This window comes from Vulpes lagopus, chromosome 10 (genome assembly GCF_018345385.1).
Source record: "Vulpes lagopus strain Blue_001 chromosome 10, ASM1834538v1, whole genome shotgun sequence".
NCBI lineage: Eukaryota > Metazoa > Chordata > Mammalia > Carnivora > Canidae > Vulpes > Vulpes lagopus.
The window spans coordinates 73,368,746-73,391,633 of record NC_054833.1 but is presented as its reverse complement, the minus strand read 5'-3'; the positions used below and the strand labels follow the sequence as shown (position 1 = coordinate 73,391,633).

At 38.9% G+C, this 22,888-nt stretch overlaps 2 pseudogenes; both read left to right on the top strand.

Moving 5' to 3' along the window:
• The first annotated feature begins 1,404 nt into the window (after positions 1-1,404).
• Positions 1,405-2,053, top strand: LOC121500349 (annotated as a pseudogene).
• An 18,634-nt stretch (positions 2,054-20,687) lies between these two features.
• LOC121500350 lies at positions 20,688-22,324 on the top strand (annotated as a pseudogene).
• Positions 22,325-22,888: the final 564 nt, after the last annotated feature.

Below are 22,888 nucleotides of genomic sequence, written 5' to 3'. Positions count from 1 at the left end.
GAATGGGTTGTTCAGTCAGTTAAGCAGCTCCTTTTGTGCAGGTCATGATTGCAGGGTCTTGGAATTGAGCCCTGCATCTGGCTCACTGCTTATTCTGCTTGTCCCTCCCCCTCTGCTCCTCACCCCCAACTGGTACACTCTCTTTTTTAATCTCAAACAAATAAATAAAATCTCAAATTAAAAAAAAAGAAATATCCAACCCTACATTCAGAGTTCTCTAAGAATATAATTTTTAATCTCCACACTGCTTTCGATTCCAAACTCATAAATTTGATATTCAGAGGCTCCTTAAATGGAATTGCTATATTACAACAGCAAATTGATAATCCTGATAAACTACTAATTGGATTGAATTTATAAACACTTTCATACTATGCTTCAGAATGTTAATTACCGGTTTGAAAAGCTCATATCCTTTACTCTCTTGTTTACTTGACATTTATTGAGCAAATTTCATGTTTGTTAATAAATTACTCAATGCAAAATCCCTAAGATATTAAAGTAAATTTGTTCACCAATTTATCCTAACAAATCAACTCTGTCAACTCTAGAAAGAATGGGAAATTCCCCTTCATTTGGTGAAGAAAAACAATGCCTTTAACAAACTCTAAAACAGCTAGGGTTGGACATTGTTTCTTGGTGGAGAAGAAATTCCTAAATAAACAGATCTTACCTGGGAAACATTTATAGATACCTATACATTGCTCAGTATGGTAGCTACTAGCCACATGTGGCTATAGAGCACTGGAAATATGGGTAGACAAAATTGAAATGTGCCATAAGTAAAATATCTCATTAATAATTTTATATTCATTATATATTAAAATAACAAGATTTGGGATACATAATATAAATAATATATCATTAAAATTAATTTCACCTTTTATTTTTTAAATGTGGCTACTAGAAAATTTAAATTTATATATGCAGATGGCATTATATTTCTAGTGGACAACACTGTTCTAATTAATTCCTTGTCACACTTGAAAGTACTTAGTTAAAGCAAAGTATGAATCAAGGATTAAATACGGCCAACAGATATGTCTTATTTGTGCACACAATTAAACAATTTATTAATTTGCAATATCTAAACATTGACAGATTTCAAGTCAAAATGATGTTTCCAGGGTGCCTGAGTGGCACAAGTCAGTTAAGCAGCGGACTCTTGGTTTGGGCTCAGGTTGTGATCTCAGGGTCATGAGATAGAGCCCCATGTCCTGGAGCCCCTGCACTCAGTGCAGAGTCTGCTCGAGACTCTTTCCCTCTCCCACTACCTCTCCTGGCTCATTTTCTCCCTCTCTATAAAATAAATAAATAAATCATGCAAAAAAAATGCTTTAAAAAAACGCTGCTTTTGCCTTCTTTTAAAAAGTCAGAAGGGCCGGAGCCACCTCTGCCAGCAACATGTTCAAGGTAATTCAGAGGTCTGTGGGGTCAGCCAGCCTGAGTCTACTCACCTTTAAAGTCTATGCGTCACCTAAAAGGGACTCACCTCACAAAACTTCTGTGAAGGTTAATGAGCTTTCACTCTACTCGGTTCCTGAGGGTCAATCTAAATATGTGGAGGAGCCAAGGACCCAGCTTGAAGAAAGCATTTCACATCTCCGACATTATTGTGAGCCATATACAAGTTGGTGTCAGGAAATGTACTCACAAACAAATAGGGGTTAGACAGCTATGAATATCTCCAAAATGCACCTCCTGGATTTTTTCCAAGACTTGGTGTTATTGGTTTTGCTGGCATTGTTGGACTTCTTTTGGCTAGAGAGTCAAAAATAAAGAAGCTGGTGTATCCACCTGGGTTCATGGGACTAGCTGCCTCTCTTGATTATCCACAACAAGCCATTGTATTTTTCCAGGTCAGTGGGGAGAAATTATATGACTGGGGTTTACGAGGATACATAGTCGTAGAAGATTTGTGGAAGGAGAACTTTCAAAAGCCAGGAAATGTGAAGAATTCACCTGGAAATAAGTAGAATGCTCCATGCTCTGCCCATTTTAATCAGTTATAGGTAAACATTGGGAACTCCATGCATTTTCTACAGAAAAATGGCAGAGAAGTCAGTACTGAATGTAGTAAATTGGCTTTCCTCTTCAGGAAAAACTATACCAGGCTTCTTTGTTATCTTGGGTGATGCCATACTACCAGTGGACTAATCGGAAATCCTTTCACCTACAGATAATGTCCGGCATTCGAACTCCTGGTTCTCATGTTGCTATTTATGTACATAATTAAAATTCTTAATTAAAAAAATAAAATAAAAAAATAAAAAGTCAGAAGATCCAGAAACATTAAACCTACATTCTTAACATAGCAACGACTTGCAGAAATTGATTAGCAGCTTCCGTCTTTGACCAAAGCATGAGCTTTCTAGTTCATGTTAGTCCCTAATTGGTCTGTTCTACCTCCTTTGTCTGGTTTTCGTAGGTATTTGAATTTTGATGTTTGCCTATTGAGAAAAGTTCAAATGTGGAATGGAGTGGAAGAGAAACCATATACTCTGGATTTTGGTCAACAAATCCCAGTTTAGGGATCCCTGGGTGGCACAGCGGTTTAGCACCTGCCTTTGGCCCAGGGCACGATCCTGGAGACCCGGGATCAAATCCCACATTGGGCTCCCGGTGCATGGAGCCTGCTTCTCCCTCTGCCTATGTCTCTGCCTCTCTCTTTCTCTGTGTGACTATCATAAATAAATTAAAAAATTAAAAAAAAAAAAACAAATCCCAGTTTAAATTCCAGTTACCCATCTAGATGGCCATAGGACTTTGAATAAGTTATAAGTTTCTCTGAACCTCTGATTTCCTCAAGAAAATGGAAATAATAACTATATTTCAGAAATTTGTAATAATTAAAGTAAAACATATTCAGTAGTTGCATCATAAAAACTGTGTAATGAATTATGTTATTACCTCTCTCCTTTAGCTGACTCAATATTTATTTGGGAATTGGGGGTATTGATAAGAAAGGTGTAACTAGGTCCTTAGTAGTTTCCATAGTGCTAAACACACAAAGTACAAATGCTCTTTCCCTGAACGCAAAGATCTTGGGAAAGAGATCTTTCAACATTTTTCCTAGAGACTACCTAATAGTTAAAAGCAGTTTTATTAAATAAAGTTCCATTTTCATTTGTCAACTAGAAATCAAGACCTCAGGGTTTTTTGAAGTAAACTTTACCCCCAGTGTGGCACTTGGACTTACAACCGCCAACGTCAAGAGTCTCATGCTCTCTGGACTGAGTCAGCCTGGTACCCCAAGACTTCAGATATTTAAAATCTATGCAAGCTTTCAAATCACTGAAGCCCAAAAAATGGCAGATTTTTATTTCAACCGGTGCCATGTTACAGCTTTATTTACAATCCCAGCAGTTCACGTAAATTGCAGAAGCCAAACTTTTCACACTTATAGATACTATGATTTAGTACAACCAAGAGTTAAGGATTAAAGACAGTATGAAAAGGATGCAAAAACTGAGAACACAAAGATCAATGGAAAAAGTTACCTATATTACAGAAGCCAGGATACAAACCAGAGTGATTTGTTCTGTAGACTTGCCTCTCTTGGCATAAAATTTGTATCTCATTGAACAGCTTGTTCAATAATAGCCACCGACTAGATTCAAATGCCTGCCCCTCACAGTTCTTAGGTAATGATTCATATACTCTCCTAGTTTTTTGACTGCCTGAAATTACTTGTGACAAATTATTCTTCAGTGTATTGTCTGCATTACTTTTTCAAATGTTTCTATGGTTCATAGATAAGTTATCTGATGTATATTGTCCTGTCTCTCCAGTAGTAAATCAGGAATTGAAGAAAGGGCTCCTCCCAAAATTCTAGTGTAATCCACAAGTTATTCAAAGTTCTTCAAAGAAGAATTCCACAAGTTCTTCAAAGAAGAATTCTCCTAGAACACACACATAAATTCCATTTGAATACCACGGTTAGCTACAACAATAAACAAAGAGACTGGTAAAAATTAGAAAAAAGTATAAGTGAATAAATTGGGAAGACTTCTTCAGATTAATGGAAGAAACAAGTCCAAAGATTTGATGACAAATTTTTAAAAAGGAAAAATTTAATAATCTGGAGAAAAACAAATCAATAAATTAGAAAAAAAATCTGTTTCAAATATGAGAAAGAAGAGCTATGTTTAAAATGTAATAAGGGGGCAGCCCAGGTGGCTCAGCGGTTTAGCATCACCTTCAGCCCAGGGCATGATCCTGGGGAGCCGGGATCGAGTCCCACGTTGGGCTCCCTGCATGGAGCCTGCTTCTCCCTCTGCCTGTGTCTCTGCCTCTTTCTCTGTGTGTTTCTCATGAAAAAATAAATAAAATCTTTAATAAATAAAATACAGTAAGAAATCTTTTTTTCCTTATCCATCAGATGAATCAATATTTGTTTCATTGTTAACACTCATTTTGGAACAGAATGAGGTAAAATGAACAAACTTACACATTGCTTACATTAATGCCTTTATGGAAAGCAAAACCTTTTAAAAGTTCCAAGATCTAGGGTGCCTGGGTGGCTCAGTTGGGTAAGTGTCTGCCTTCAGCTCAGGTCATGATCCCAGGGTCCTGAGATAAAGCCCCATACATGGCTCCCAGCTCATGAACCTGCTTCTCCCCTGCCTGTGCTCTCTCTCTCTTGCTAGCTCTCTCTCAAATAAATAAAATCTTTTTTTAAAAAGTTCCAAGATCGGGCAGCCCGGGTTGTTCAGTGGTTTGGCGCCGCCTTCCGCCCAGGGCCTGATCCTGGAGACCAGGGATTGAGTCCCACATCAGGCTCCCTGCATGGAGCCTGCTTCTCCCTCTGCCTGTGTTTCTGCCTCTCTCTCTCTCTCTCCCTGTGTCTCTCATGAATAGATAAATAAAATATTTTTTTAAAAATAAAACAATAAAAAGTTCCAAGATCTTTCAACTTTTCTATAAGACTAAAATTTTTCAAAATATAAAAATTGAAGGAGGAAAAGAATGAATCTTAATAGCAAAACAAATACATATTTCCTTAAGAAAATATTTTACTATATATGTTTTTGTATCTATAATTGACATATATCATTAGATTCGTTTCAGGCGTACAACATAACGATTTGATATTTATATATATTCTGAAATGATTATCACAATGAGTCTAGTTAACATCCATCACTACACATAGCTACATTTTTTATTTCAAATGAAAACTTTAAAATGTACTCCCTTAGCAATTTTCAAATATACAGTAAAATAATGGGGCACCTGGATAGCTCAGTTGGTTAAGTGTCCAACTTTTGATCTTGGCTCAGGTCATGACCTCAGGGTCGTGAGATTGAGCTTCACATGGGACTCTGTTGGGTGTGGAGCCTACTTAAGATTCTCTCCCTTTCCCTCTGTTTCCACCCCACCCACCTCAGCCTACTCGCATGTGCAAACACTCTCCCTCTCCAAAACAAATGTACTATAAAATATTATTAAGTATAGTCACCCTGTTATACATTACTGAATATATACATATGCATATTTTTTTAAGTTATGAATTCAATGATTTTTTTTAAAGGGATCTAATCTTTCTAAAGCTGTGAGTCTCAAAATGTATTATCTGGATCAGCAGCAGCAGCAGCAGCAGCAACAGCATCTGGAAACATGATAGAATTGCAAATTCTCATGTGCCCCCAGATTTACTGATTGAGAAATTCTGGGAGTAAGACCCAGCAAGGGTTTAACAAGCCCTCCAGATATTTCTGATGCATGCTTAAGTCTGAGAACCATTGCTCTGAAGTTATAGAAAATACAATGAATTGGAGAATATATTAAATAATTCCATGAGAATGCAATCAGACAAAACAAGAGTATAGCAAAGTCTTTGTGACCAGTTCTCCATTTCTTCAACAAATAAATGGCAAAAGGGGAAAAAAAGAGAGAAAGTATTAAAAGTTAAGACACTTGAATATAACAAACAGGGGGCACCTGGCTGGCTCAGTCAGTGAAGTGTGAGACTCTTGATCTCAGGGTTGTGAGTTTGAGCCCCACGTTGCGTGTATAGATTGCTTAGAAATAAAATATTTTTTAAAAAGGCCAAACATGATAATAAGGAGTTACTACTTATTTTTATAATGTGATCATTGTAATATGGTTATGATTTTTAAACAACCCTTAAAAGGTCCTTAATCCATTAAAGACTTTAAAAATTATTTTTAAAAATAGATGAAGCAAATACGTCAAATGTTAATAACTATATAACCTAAGTAATTAAAAATAGAAGTTTGTTATACTACTCTTTTTTGTTTTGAAACTTTTCATAGTAAAAAGCAAAAGCAAACAAAAAGCTCAGACCTTTTAGCCAATAAATTTGGAAATTTACCTTAAAAAAATATTCAGAGTCAGAAAGTACTTACTTATAAAGATCTTCATCACAGAACTAGGGGTGGTGGAAAGGGTGGAGGGCGGGGGGTGGGGGGGAATGGGTGACGGGCACTGAGGCGGACACTTGACGGGATGAGCACTGGGTGTTTTTCTGTATGTTGGTAAATTGAACACCAATAAAAATTAATTTATAAAAAAAAAAGATCTTCATCACAGCATTATTTATACTATAAACTGTTAGAAACCCAAATATCCAAAAATTTTAAAAATCATATAATGTTATGAGACTTTTAAGTAGTAGAATATGATGCAACTATTCAAAAGAATAATCTTTTTAAAAAGCAAGATACAAAATACATATAGTATAATTATTTTTTGTAAAAACTAAATACATGCCTAGAAAAAAGACTAAAAGTAACTACATTAAAATGTTAAGGGTAAAAAAAAAAAATGTTAAGGGTAGTTGTATCTGAATACTGAAGTTATAGATCATATGTATTTTCTTCTTTGTAACTTTCCATGCTTCCAAATTATCAGCAATGCATATGTACCCTGTCATAATATGAAAATATTTTTAATAAAAACAAAAGTATTTTTGTCAAAATGGTAATAAAAATAACATACTGTTATACAATAAAATTAAGACTTTTTTTAAGGTCTGAGAATCATCTTGGGAATGAACTAATACTTGATGAGATAGAGGGGAATTACACTTACTCAGCGGAGCATATATTATTTATACTATTCATTTGGCAGTAATTATATACATCTTTAAATTATGTTTGTATGTCCATGTACATATTCATTCTACAATACTCAAAAAATATTTATTGAGTACTACTATTTGCCAACAATTACCAAAGCAAGCAAAAATTCTTATCTTCATGAAGCTTACATTCTAATAATGGAAGAAGACAGATAATGAAGAAAAAAATTTTAAATATTTATGATACACTAAATAATAAGTGCTATGGAAAAAAATAAGGCACAGGAAATAAAGAATACTGGGTTGTTAGGGGAGATGGTGCAATTTTAAATAGGGTAGTTAGCAAAGGCTTACACTTAAGGATATCACCCGAAGAGGTGAGGAGGTAGGCCGTGCTATATCTGAGCGAAGAGGATTTCAGGCAGAGGAAACAGCAAACGCAAATATCTTATGGCAGAAGCATGCCTGAGGTACATATCTTGCTTTTCTCTCTAACTTGACTACAATCTCTTTGAAAGAAATATGTAATCACCTGCTTCTTCTGCCATAGTCCAGATCACAATACCTAGAATAGCACTTAGGAAGCATTTATTAGTGATAATATTGCAAGGACTAAAAATGATTGGACTCTATCATCTTTTCCTTAAAAATAATCCATTATCATTTTGTATCTCATTTTTTACAAATAACCTTTTAACATAAGATGTGTTCAAAGTTGGGTGTGTTTCAGAGGTGAAAATGTTTCCTTCTCCAGATATATTCAAACAGACTGAAGTATCATTCACAGGGATGTTCTGAAGGAGTTATAAGTATCAGATGCTTTACTGGACTAGATGACCCATTTAGTCCTCCCTTCCATCACTCAATAGACAACAAACATTACTTAGCAATGAACAAGACCAGAATCCTTGCTTCTCTGAATTAATTACCTGTCAGCACCCTAATAGTTGCTATAAAGCTACTGGATGGGCAAATAGTCATTGCTGGTTAAAAACAAGAAAACCTCTCTCTTTTTAAAAGTGAAACATTTATAAAGTCATTATGCTTATTTACCAGAGCATGCGCTCCTCAACTTCTTAAGAGAATATCTTATTCATATTTGAATCTCTAGAAGCGGAGGAGGAGGGGCAAGATGGCGGAAGAGCAGGGTCCCCAAATCACCTGTCCCCAACAAATTACCTAGATAACCTTCAAATCATCCTGAAAATCTACGAATTCGGCCTGAGATTTAGAGAGAACAGCTGGAACGCTACAGTGAGAAGAGTTCGTGCTTCTATCAAGGTAGGAAGACGGGGAAAAAGAAATAAAGACACAAAAGGCCTCCAAGGGGGAGGGGCCCCGCGAGGAGCCGGGCTGAGGCCAGGGCGAGTGTCCCCAGGACAGGAGAGCCCCGTCCCGGAGGAGCAGGAGCTGCACCGACCTTCCCGGGGGGCGGGGGGGGGGCGCAGGGAGTTAGAGCAGGACCCAGGAGGGCGGGGATGCCCTCGGGCTCCCTGGGACACTAACAAACACCTGGGGCTCGCGCAGGAGAGTGCACCGAGCTCCCTAAGGGCTGCAGCGCGCTCGGCAGGACCCGGAGCAGCTCGGAGGGGCTCGGGCTCGGAGGGGGCTGCGCGGCTCTGGGAGCAGCTCGGCGGCGGCAGCTCGGGCAGAGGAAGAGGCTCCGTGCAGAGGGGGCTGCGCGGCTGCGGGAGAGCAGCTCGGAGGGGCTCAGGCGGAGGCTCCGCGGAGGGGGCTGCGGGGCGGGAGCACGAATCAACAGCGCAGGCCCCGGAGCACAGGGCGCCGGGACACAGCCCAGGATCTGGCCTCCCCCGAGGACAGGCAGAGGCCGGGAGGGCCCAGGACAGCAAGGACGCTACTGCCCCGAGCTGAGCAGATCAGCGGCCCCGCCCCGGAGCCGCTAGGCCCTGCAGACGGAGAGCCCCGGAGCTACTGCGGGGGCTGAATCCAGGTTTCCAGAGCTGCCATAGCTACTGTGGCTGTTCATCCTGGGGCTTCACGGGGTAAACAACCCCCACTAAGCCCAGCACCAGACAGGGGCAGAGCAGCTCCCCCAAGTGCTAACACCTGAGAATCAGCACAGCAGGCCCCTCCCCCAGAAGACCAGCGAGACGGACCAATTCCAGAGGAAGTCAAGGGACTTAAAGTGTACAGAATCAGAAGATACTCCCACGTGTTTATTTTTTGTTTTTGTTTTTTCTTGTTCTGTTTTGTGTTTTTTTTTCTTTCTTTCTTTTTGATTTCTGATTGCTTCCCCACCCCACCCCCCTTTTTTCTCCTTTCTTTTTCTTTCTCTTTTTCTTCTTTTTTCCCTTTTTTTCCTTCTTTCTCTTTTTTCTTTTTCTCTTTTCTTTCCTTTTCTCTCTTTTTCTCCTTTTCCCAATACAACTTGATTTGGCCACTCTGCACTGAGCAAAATGACTAGAAGGAAAACCTCACCTCAAAAAAAAGAATCAGAAACAGTCCTCTCTCCCACAGAGCTACAAAATCTGGATTACAATTCAATGTCAGAAAGCCAATTCAGAAGCACTATTATACAGCTACTGGTGGCTCTAGAAAGAACCATAAAGGACTCAAGAGACTTCATGACTGCAGAATTTAGATCCAATCAGGCAGAAATTAAAAATCAATTAAATGAGATGCAATCCAAGCTAGAAGTCCTAACAGCGAGGCTTAACGAGGTGGAAGAACGAGTGAGTGACATAGAAGATAAGTTGATGGCAAAGAGGGAAACTGAGGAAAAAAGAGACAGACAATTAAAAGACCATGAGGATAGATTAAGGGAAATAAATGACAGCCTGAGGAAGAAAAACCTATGTTTAATTGGGATTCCCAAGGGCGCCGAAAGGGACAGAGGGCCAGATTATGTATTTGAACAAATCCTAGCTGAAAACTTTCCGAATCTGGGAAGGGAAACAGGCATTCAGATCCAGGAAATAGAGAGATTCCCCCCCCTAAAATCAATAAAAACCGTTCAACACCTCGACATTTAATAGTGAAGCTTGCAAATTCCAAAGATAAAGAGAAGATCCTTAAAGCAGCAAGAGACAAGAAATCCCTGACTTTTATGGGAAGAAGTATTAGGGTAACAGCAGACCTCTCCACAGACACCTGGAAGGCCAGAAAGGGCTGGCAGGATATATTCAGGGTCCTAAATGAGAAGAACATGCAACCAAGAATACTTTATCCAGCAAGGCTCTCATTCAAAATGGAAGGAGAGATAAAGAGCTTCCAAGACAGGCAGGAACTGAAAGAATATGTGACCTCCAAACCAGCTCTGCAAGAAATTTTAAGGGGGACTCTTAAAATTCCCCTTTAAGAAGAAGTTCAGTGGAACAATCCACAAAAAACAAGGACTGAATAGATATCATGATGACACTAAACTCATATCTGTCAATAGTAACTCTGAACGTGAACAGGCTTAATGACCCCATCAAAAGGCGCAGGGTTTCAGACTGGATAAAAAAGCAGGACCCATCTATTTGCTGTCTACAAGAGACTCATTTTAGACAGGACACCTACAACCTGAAAATAAAAGGTTGGAGAACCATTTACCATTCAAATGGTCCTCAAAAGAAAGCAGGGGTAGCCATCCTCATATCAGATAAATTAAAATTTACCCCGAAGACTATAGTGAGAGATGAAGAGGGACACTATCTCATACTCAAAGGATCTATCCAACAAGAGGACTTAACAATCCTCAATATATATGCCCCGAATGTGGGAGCTGCCAAATATTTAAACCAATTAATAACCAAACTGAAGAAATACTTTGATAATAATACACTTATACTTGGTGACTTCAATCTAGCTCTTTCTACCCTCGATAGGTCTTCTAAGCACAACATCTCCAAAGAAACGAGAGCTTTAAATGATACACTGGACCAGATGGATTTCACAGATATCTACAGAACTTTACATCCAAACTCAACTGAATACACATTCTTCTCAAGTGCACATGGAACTTTCTCCAGAATAGACCACATACTGGGTCACAAATCGGGTCTGAACCGATACCAAAAGATCGGGATAGTGCCCTGTATATTCTCAGACCATAATGCCTTGAAATTAGAACTTAATCACAACAAGAAGTTTGGAAGGACCACAAACACGTGGAGGTTAAGGACCTTCCTGCTAAAAGATGAAAAAAGGTCAACCAGGAAATTAAGGAAGAATTAAAAAGATTCATGGAAACTAATGAGAATGAAGATACAACCGTTCAAAATCTTTGGGAGGCAGCAAAAGCAGTCCTGAGGGGGAAATACATCGCAATACAAGCATCCATTCAAAAACTGGAAAGAACTCAAATACAAAAGCTCACCTTACACATAAAGGAAATAGAGAAAAAGCAGCAAATAGACCCCACCCCCAGAAGAAGAAGACAGTTAATTAAAATTCGAGCAGAACTAAATGAAATCGAGACCAAAAGAACTGTGGAACAGATCAACAGAACCAGGAGTTGGTTCTTTGAAAGAATTAATAAGATAGATAAACCATTAGCCAACCTTATTAAAAAGAGAGAGAAGACTCAAATTAATAAAATCATGAATGAGAAAGGAGAGATCACTACCAACACCAAGGAAATACAAACGATTTTAAAAACATATTATGAACAGCTCTACGCCAATAAATTAGGCAATCTAGAAGAAATGGACGCATTCCTGGAAAGCCACAAACTACCAAAACTGGAGCAGGAAGAAATAGAAAACCTGAACAAGCCAATAACCAGGGAGGAAATTGAAGCAGTCATCAAAAACCTCCCAAGACACAAGAGTCCAGGGCCAGATGGCTTCCCAGGGGAATTCTATCAAACGTTTAAAGAAGAAATCATACCTATTCTACTAAAGCTGTTTGGAAAGATAGAAAGAGATGGAGTACTTCCAAATTCGTTCTATGAGGCCAGCATCACCTTAATTCCGAAACCAGACAAAGACCCCACCAAAAAGGAGAATTACAGACCAATATCCCTGATGAACATGGATGCAAAAATTCTCAACAAGAAACTAGCCAATAGGATCCAACAACACATTAAGAAAATTATTCACCACGACCAAGTAGGATTTATCCCTGGGACACAAGGCTGGTTCAACACTCGTAAAACCATCAATGTGATTCATCATATCAGCAAGAGAAAAACCAAGAACCATATGATCCTCTCATTAGATGCAGAGAAAGCATTTGACAAAATACAGCATCCATTCCTGATCAAAACACTTCAGAGTGTTGGGATAGAGGGAACTTTCCTCGACATCTTAAAAGCCATCTACGAAAAGCCCACAGCAAATATCATTCTCAATGGGGAAGCACTGGGAGCCTTTCCCCTAAGATCAGGAACAAGACAGGGATGTCCACTCTCACCACTGCTATTCAACATAGTACTGGAAGTCCTCGCCTCAGCAATCAGACAACAAAAAGACATTACAGGCATTCAAATTGGCAAAGAAGAAGTCAAACTCTCCCTCTTTGCCGATGACATGATACTCTACATAGAAAACCCAAAAGCCTCCACCCCAAGATTGCTAGAACTCATACAGCAATTTGGTAGCGTAGCAGGATACAAAATCAATGCCCAGAAATCAATGGCATTTCTATACACTAACAATGAGATTGAAGAAAGAGAAATTAAGGAGTCAATCCCATTTACAATTGCACCCAAAATCATAAGATACCTAGGAATAAACCTAACCAAAGAGGTAAAGGATCTATACCCTAAAAACTATAGAACACTTCTGAAAAAAATTGAGGAAGACACAAAGAGATGGAAAAATATTCCATGCTCATGGATTGGCAGAATTAATATTGTAAAAATGTCAATGTTACCCAGGGCAATTTACACGTTTAATGCAATCCCTATCAAAATACCATGGACTTTCTTCAGAGAGTTAGAACAAATTATTTTAAGATTTGTGTGGAATCAGAAAAGACCCCGAATAGCCAGGGGAATTTTAAAAAAGAAAACCATAGCTGGGGGCATCACAATGCCAGATTTCAGGTTGTTCTACAAAGCTGTGGTCATCAAGACAGTGTGGTACTGGCACAAAAACAGACATATAGATCAATGGAACAGAATAGAGAACCCAGAAGTGGACCCTGAAATGTATGGTCAACTAATATTCGATAAAGGAAGAAAGACTATCCATTGGAAGAAAGACAGTCTCTTCAATAAATGGTGTTGGGAAAATTGGACATCCACATGCAGAAGAATGAAACTGGACCACTCTCTTTCACCATACACAAAGATAAACTCAAAATGGATGAGAGATTTAAATGTGAGACAAGATTCCATCAAAATCCTTGAGGAGAACACAGGCAACACCCTTTTTGAACTTGGCCACAGTAACTTCTTGCAAGATACATCCACAAAGGCAAAAGAAACAAAAGCAAAAATGACCTATTGGGACTTCATCAAGATAAGAAGCTTTAGCACAGCAAAGGATACAGTCAACAAAACTAAAAGACAACCTACTGAATGGGAGAAGATATTTGCAAATGACATATCAGATAAAGGGCTAGTGTCCAAAATCTATAAAGAACTTATTAAACTCAACACCAAAGAAACAAACAATCCAATCATGAAATGGGCAAAAGATATGAAGAGAAATCTCACAGAGGAAGACATGGACATGGCCAACATGCACATGAGAAAATGCTCTGCATCACTTGCCATCAGGGAAATACAAATCAAAACCACAATGAGATACCACCTCACACCAGTGAGAATGGGGAAAATTAACAAGGCAGGAAACAACAAATGTTGGAGAGGATGTGGAGAAAGGGGAACCCTCCTGCACTGTTGGTGGGAATGTGAACTGGTGCAGCCACTCTGGAAAACTGTGTGGAGGTTCCTCAAAGAGTTAAAAATACATCTGCCCTACGACCCAGCAATTGCACTGTTGGGGATTTACCCCAAAGATTCAGATGCAATGAAACGCCGAGACACCTGCACCCCGATGTTTCTAGCAGCAATGGCCACAATAGCCAAACTGTGGAAGGAGCCTCGGTGTCCATCGAAAGATGAATGGATAAAGAAGATGTGGTTTATGTATACAATGGAATATTACTCAGCCATTAGAAACGACAAATACTCACCATTTGCTTCAACGTGGATGAAACTGGAGGGTATTATGCTGAGTGAAGTAAGTCAATCAGAGAAGGAAAAACAGTGTATGTTCTCATTCATTTGGGGAATATAAATAATAGTCAAAGGGAATATAAAGGAAGGGAAAAGAAATGTGTGGGAAATATCAGGGAGACAGAACATAAAGACTCCTAACTCTGGGAAACGAACTAGGGGCGGTGGAAGGGGAGGAGGCGGGGGGTGGGGGGGAATGGGTGACGGGCACTGAGGCAGACACTTGACGGGATGAACACTGGGTGTTTTTCTGTATATTGGTAAATTGAACACCAATAAAAATTAATTTATAAAAAAAATGAATCTCTAGAAGCTGACATCAAGACGTGAGCTGAAACCAAGAGTTAGACACTTAACAGACTGAGTAACCCAAGCACCCCTGATATACACAATCTTGAATAAACTCCATATTCACGATATTTCTTCAGCCCCTAGCCTGGCATTTAGTACTCAATTATTTTGTTGATAGAAAAGTAAGGCATACTTAGTTACAAATGACAATCACAAATTGAAAATGTATTTACAATTAATTTGGTTCTTTTTTTCCCCCATATTAAACATCAACCTGAGGCAATGGCATTGATTTAAATTGAGTATTTTACTTGTAGTGAAACTGTGAAAAAGAAGACCAATCTTTCTTTATTCATAAAATTCCACTTCTTTTTTTTTAAAGCTATTTATTCCCAGTAAGCATTCCCATTGGTTAAAGATCTACTTAAAAGATCTTTTACTGGGGATCCCTGGGTGGCTCAGGGGTTTAGTGCCTGCCTTCAGCTGAGGGCATGATCCTGGAGTCCCGGGATCAAGTCCTGCATCAGGCTCCCTGCATGGAGCCTGCTTCTCCCTCTGCCTCTCTCTCTCTGTGTGTGTCTCTCATGAATAAATAAAACATTTTTAAAAATCTTTTACTTAATTAGGGGGGAAAATCACAATATATTCATAGAATCTTTTCTACAAACAAAAGCATAGGGTTAGACAAAGATTAAAGATAATGTCTCCACCGATGTATTTATTAGATAAAACTAAGTTGCAGTAACAGATAGATCCCTTAAATACAGAGGATGTTGTTGTTGTTGTTTTTTTAAAGAAAGTTTATCCTTTCTCACATAACAGCCCAGGGAAGGAATTCAGGTCAGAGGTGGCTTGCTCCATAACCTTTCAAGGATAACAGCTTTGCCAACTTCAACACCTGGCTTCCAAGGTTGCCCTGGGCATCATAACTCCAGTCAGCCAGAAGTCGGAAGGGCATAAGGGGCATGAGTGGAAGGGTTTGTAGGCCAAATTTGAAAGTGATATATGTCACTTCCTCTCAAATTCCACATCACATGGCCATCCATATCTAACTGCAAGAGAAACCCAAAAATATCGTCAAGCTCTGGATCCAGGAAGAAGAGGATAAAATTTTAAAAGACTGCTGGTGATCTCTGCCATAATGGAATTCTAAATGAAACTCTAATTCTCTAAATATTCTCCCCCCGCCCCCCGCCCAACCCCACTCCTGCCCACTCTGAGTATTCAAAGCCTCCGGTTTTTGTTTTTGTTTTTTAAGATTTTATTTGTTTGTTTGTTTGTTTGTTTATGAGACACACAGAAAGAGAGACAGAGGCAGAGACACAGGCAGAGGGAGAAGCAGGCTCCATGCAGGGAGCCTGACGTGGGACTGGATCCCGGGTCTCCAGGATCAGTCCCTGGGCTGAAGGCTGCGCTAAACTGCTGAGCCACCCAGGCCGCCCTAGCCTCTGCTTAAATGTGCACAATGCAAAGGGCTCATGTAGGATATGCCCTGTCATAGTTCACATTTATGAATAGATTATGTTCTGAGAGTTCACTTGTGAGTTTACTAGAATAGATTTTCTGAAAGAAGTACAATAATAGGCTAACCCAAAATTTACTACTTATCCCATATAGACAAACACTATAAAACCTGCAGTTTTGCATGAGATAATAAGAATGAAGTTTCCTCTTCTACTCTTGCGAAAAAAGAAAAGGTCGACTGGATAAAACAAGTTTTTATTCAACTCCTACTCACCTCATTACTCTCCTTTCCATAGGTAACTGTCACCCTCAGACCCTGCCCACCTAAGTCTATCCTACTGCCCATTTCCCATCAGCATTTATCATCAATGCTGCTGCTCTTATCTGGATGTTAAAGCAGTGGGTTTACATTTTAAGAAGTATTTTCACAGATACATTTATAATAATAGTTAACATTTCATAGGGTGCTCAGTGGGCTCAGTCATTAGAGCATGCGACTCTTGACCTCAAGGTTGTAAATTTGAGCTCTGTGTTGGGTGTATAGATTACTTAAAAATAAAATCTTTTAAAAATAGTTAACATTCTTGAAAACTTATTATATACCAGAACTATTTTCTCTGAACTTCATTTTTCTCTGAACTCATTTATAATGTGGAGATAATAAGAACCTCAAGATGTTATTGTAAGGATGAAATGAGATGCCTATAAAGTGCCTTTCCCTTGCCTGACATCAGTAAATTTACTTAATAAATGTTAGTTATTATTTTCCTAATTTGTTTATTACTACTCAGATATAGGGTGAAAGTGTGAAGAGCTCATTATCACTCAGCTGTTCCCTTCTCCTGTAGGAACCTCCCATCCCTCCAACCTATAAAGGAAACAACAATCACACTCTTTTGAATGTTGACAGTGGTTCTCAATGCTAATGTGCCTGAACTGCTTGTTAAAAATGTAAAAATCCCCATTCAATTAGTCTCAGGTAAGCATTGCTACCACATTGAACAACACCAGGGGGCACCATTCACATTGTATTGCATATAAATGGTGCTTCCTGGAGTCTTGCAAATCTGTAGTTCTGAAGTTGTAGCCCAGGAAATTGTATTTTTAACAAAGACCAAGGTGATAACAGACAATCCTTAAGGGTCTTTGAGACTGTTCTAGAGTGACTGTTAAAAGTGTGAGGACCTGAGAAAGAATGTGTCCCGCAGGCTAATTCAGTGTCTAAAAGTGGCTGTAAAGAATATCCAAAAATAACTATTTTAAGATTTTATTCTTTTTAGTGATCTCTACATGCAATGTGGGGCTCAAACCCACAACCCTGAGATCAAGAGTCATATGTTCTACCGACTGAGCCAGCCAGGTGCCCATAACAAGATAATAATTTTTTTAAAATTTTATTTATGAGAGACAGAGAGAGAGAGAAGCAGAGACACAGGCAGAGAAAGAAGCAGGATCCATGCAGGGAGTCTGACGCAGGACTTGATCCCGGGACTCCAGGATCAGACCCTAGGCCAAAGGCAGGTGCTAAACCTCTGAGCCACGCAGGTGTCCCTCAAAATAATAATTTTTAAAGCTATCTACTACAACCCGAACACAGATTTATTATTCAGTAATATTCTCAGTAGCCAAATTCTGTGGAATGAGATTTTAACCTGTAATTTCCTTCCAAAGGCTTCGCAAGGCTCTTCAGAAGTTATCTCATTAATCCTCAGGACAGATCTCTGAGACAGGTGGCAGACATAGGACTTTTTATTACAGGTAGCTTGAGGCATGAGCAGGGTTCCTGGCCCCAGAAGACCAGCCTCAGTACCTGGATGGGTCTTCTGCAATCTTCCCAGTCTTCATCTATAAGACACTGAGCTTCTGCTTTTTGCTGGGAAAATCTTCATTTGTTCCCATATGAGAAAGGCTGTTAAGAAGGCAAATTTCATTCATTTGCCCATTTAATTCATTCACAAATATTTATTAGCTACTACATAATAGGCCCAATGCTTTTTGGAAGTCAGTGGGTGTTGAATTATAAATGCACAAGTAAGCAACTATGTTCTAAGGAAATCACTGTGGGACCATAAAAAGAAAAGGAAGTACACATTAATTGCACACTAATTACTAAATGCAAAGTATTGTGCTGGTATCTTTACTCAGATTATCTCTTTTATTCCTTGCAATAATTTTGAGCAATAATGACAGATATCATTTTTACAATCTTCAAAAAAATACATTTTTACAATAATTGGTTACATACCTATGGGTAGTACATATTAGAGGCAGACTTTGAAATTTGCCTGATTCTAAAACCCATGCTCTCTCCATAGTTCAAACCCTTAAAAAGATTACAACCCAATGATAAAGACAGGTACACAAGACTTTTGTATAATAACAATCATGATGATAGTTGACATTTATTGAGCACTTGGCTAACAGTATGTTCCAGGCATCAAACCAAGCACTTCATACAGATTCTTTTGTGTAATCTTCACACGAATTCTGTGAGGTAGATACTGTTAACCAGCTCAAATTATAGATGAAAAAAATATCTGAAGCTTATAGAAGTTACATAACTTTTCTGTAGGAGAGAAGGCTTAAAGAACACCACTGCTTGGAGTTGTCTGGGTGGCTCAGTGGTTGAGCATCTGCCTTTGGCTCAGGTCATGATACCTGGGGTCCTGGGATCCAGTCCCACATCAGGGCCCCTGCAGTGAGCCTACTTCTATTTCTGCCTATGTCACTGCCTCTCCCTGTGTGTCTCTCATGAATAAATAAATAAAATCTAAAAAAACAAACAAACAAACAAACAAACAAACAAAAAACACGCTATTCCAAGAAGCAGTTGGCTTGTTCTACAAGGTCCCAAGAAATAAATATAAGACCAAATGTCAGGTACTTCAGAAGACAGATTTTGGTTCAAAATAAAGACCTTACTGACAGCAATCCAAGTGTTGCCTCTGGAGGGAATGAATTCTCCTTCTAAAGAGTTTGAACAGCTAATTACCACTTCAAAGACACATTATAAGATGGATATTATTATCTCAAGAATGTTCTGTTCTCTGCCCCACCACACCCCTCTCCCTCTTCAACTTCCATACATTCTTCAGATTTCAACCTAAGTATCACTTCCTCAGAGACATCTTTCCAGATCCTCCACACTAAGAGCCTCCATTATATACCATCTTAGTTCCTTGTACTTCTCCTTCATAGCACTTAAAACTGTAATTAATAACTAATTATGTAATTAATTATGGAATGTACATTCTTACTGGAAAGACACTATGTGAATTTTGTTCCTGGATGTTTACCTACCTACCTACTACCTACCAGAGTCTGGAACATGTTAGATGCTCAATAAATATCTGTTGACTGAATGACTAAGTGACTGTTGGTGGGTGATTGGACAAATTTGGATTCTCAGAACTGACCTAGCTGAAGATAATATGAACTCCCCCTGCTAAGGCGACTTGAACATTTCAGACAACTCATGTTCTTGGGCCCTTTCATACACCTGCTAAAATATTCACCTCATTATTCTCTCTGTCACACTTTTACCTTTTCCTTTGTTTGCAGCTCATGTCAAAACCTCAACCACACCGGTCCATCCCTATGTTGGAAACTGCATGGCAAGGACTAGCATTCATTTCCAACACTCTTGGCTTCTCTGCACTGATTTATTTCATATTCATCCATGGGCTTTGGCCTGCCTATCTCCCTTGTCCATCTGTTTGGACAGCAATGTGCCTGCTTGTGGGTGGTTAGATTCTTGGCGTGGGATAGAATCTCCAAACAATGCAAGAGGTTTACATGGGCAAGCTGCACTGCATAGTCAGAGACATCTGTCTTGTGGGGAGAGTCTTCTCTCTGAAAGTCAGACTAACACATATTCCCTTTACACTTGATTATACCTGTAGAAATGTGGATGCTCAAACCAAATGATCAAAATCTCAAAAGGAAAATTAAAAAAATAGTCACAACACATTTGTTTGACAAACATAACTGACAGCCCATTCTAAGCTAGGCAGTGGTAGGTAAAGGCTAGGATATGAGACCTGCAAAACTGAGGAAAAGCAATGTGTTAAGTATGGCATATACATGAAGTTACAGGAGCATAGAGAAGGGATGAGAATGCTCAATAGACCTGAAAAGTCTGAAAAAATCAAAATATATACCCAGGAAATAGTGCCAGGGATTTTCTGCACATTATGTTATATTAGGCAACAGAGGAGAAAAATGGATTGCAACAGAGAGAGAATAGCTAAACCCAGAACCCAAGATGTAGCCTTGCCAATCAGTGGCAAGCAGGCAAATGGGCAGGACTTAGTAAGGGCTATGCCAAGGAGATGCAGCCTCTTTCGTTTAAGATAAAAATAAACATTTTCATTCCAGTTATTTAGGATAAAATAAATACGACAATGTGGGGCATGATGAAAGGTGAGTGTGCTGTAAGTGCATATGCCTCTTTCCAAGAATAGTGTCAATTCGTACACACATTCTTAAATGAGTATACACACAAACACATACATGCACACACACACACCCCACATGGCAAAGCAACACTGTCTGTTATGGGGCAATGTTTCACAGAATTCTAAGAAGTGAATGAGCCAATTATTATGGCATGTATAATTTTGGCAAAAATATTTGTTATTTCAATGGTTTTGTGAATGAGCCAGGGAACTTTGGAATGTGAGTCCTCTGTATGAAAACACACTGTTCTTTTAAAATGACTAGGACAGCAGGGCCCTATGAATTCCAAAACTGATTTAACCTTCCTAAATGGGAGAAGTTGGGTATGATAAGGTATATGAAAATGGGAATGAAGAAAGTGGTAAGTAAAAATCCTAAAAGAAAGAGAAAAGAGAACTTTATAATGAAGACTAGAAAAACAGAATCTGGAATAAAGACAAAATAAGGTTATCACCCTTCTGATGGTTTTATTTTTCAAGGGGAAACAGGAAACAATTATAATAGACATGTAAATTAACAAATGAATTCTACAATTTTCAGAGAGAGGTAAAATAAGGGTTTGAGGAGGCAATCTTAGATGGCCAGGGAATTGCTAAATATAGAGGGGACACTTGAGCTGTGCCTTGAATGACAAGAAGAAAGCCATGCAAATATTTAGGGAAAGAGCAGAATAGGCAGAAAAAAAGAGAAAGTGTAAAGGCCCCAAGGCAGGAAAAAGTTTCATCCATTGAGAACAGCAAGGCCAATGTGGTTGGAACATAGTGACCAAGGGGGAGTGTGGTAAAAGACTAGGTTGGAAAGAAGTAGGCAGGGGCCAGATTACACAGGCCTTCATAAACCGTCATAAGATGCTTGAGTTTTATTATATATAAAATGAGAAGCCAACAGATGATTTGAAGTAAGGGAGTGATGTAAATATGCATTTTTGAAAGATCATGCTATTCATTGTGTGAAAAATAAAACTGTAGGGGGTGGGCAAGAGTAGAAACAAAAAAGATCTGTTAGAAATACTTTACAATAGTACAAGTAAAAGATAGTGGAGGGTGGTGAAAAATGGTCAAATTTAGAATATATTTTGAAGAAATATATTTTGTATCTTTAACCATCATGCCAAACTTTTTACTTATGACACATTATTTTAAACTCCTCATTATGCTTTTATTTTTCTGCCTTATCTCCTTAGGTTTTCTGCCTTATCTCCTTAGAATTCTACATAGAATTATTAATTCATTTAGGGATACCTAGGTGGCTCAGCGGTTGAGTGCCTGCCTTTGGCTCAGAGCATGATTCCCCGGTACAGGGATGGAGTCTCACATTGGGCTTCCTGAGAAGAGCCTGCTTCTCCCTCTGCCTCTGTCTCTGCCTCTCTCTCTTTGTCTCTCTGTCTCTCTGTGTGTGTCTCTCATGAATAAATAAAATTTTAAAAAAAGAATTAGTAATTCATTTAGTAAACACCTGTGGTAGTTTTTTGAAAAGTAATCTCTATGCCCAATACGGGGCTTGAACTCACAACCCTGAGAGATCAAGAGTCGCATGTTTGCTTTCCAACTAGGGCCCGACAGAATGGCTCCCGCAAAGAAGGGTAGCAAGAAGAAGAAGGGCCGTTCTGCCACCAAGGAGGTAGTGACCAGAGAATACACCATCAATATTCACAAGCGTATCCATGAAGTGGGTTTCAAGAAGCATGCCCCTCGGGCACTCAAAGAGACCGGAAATTTGCCATGAAGGAGATGGGAACTCCAGATGTGCGCATTGACACTAGGCTCAACAAGGCTGTCTGGGCCAAAGGAATAAGGGATGTTCCATACCGTATCCGTGCGCAGTTGTCCAGAAAACGTAACAAGGATGAAGAGTCACCAAACAAGCTCTACACGCTGGTTACCTACGTACTTGTCATCACTTTCAAAAATCTACGGACTGTTAATGTGGATGAGAACGAATCGCTGATTGTCAAATAAAGGTATAAAACTGAAAAAAAAAAAAAAAGAGTCGCATGTTTTACAGCCTGAGCCAGCCAGGCACCCCAGGGTAGTTCTTTTTTTTAAATATTTATTTTATTTTATGATTGTTTTTCTTCTTGCCACATATACTTTATTTATACACACACACGATTTGCTTTGCCTATTTTCTATATCTAGAATTTTCCTTTTGAATAACTTTCTCTTCCACCCGTTTTGTATATGGTCTTTGGCTCTTTTCATTCCTTTTTCAAATATTCCTTATTTTATACAGTAGTCTTAGACACAAAATACAAAGTACTTTTACACAAAATACATGATTAAATACAACAATCTTATAAAGTAGCTCATGCTAATATAACTAAGGCCTTTTTATAGATGAGCAAAGTGAGTCTCAGAGAGGTTAAGTGATTTGCCCAAGGTCATGGAACTGGATACAGAGGACAAACTGAGTACAGTCAAGGTTCCCTGATTACTAAATCAATGCCTTTCTACTGTACTACTATGTGTCCTGTCTTTCCCTTCTGAGCCCACCTG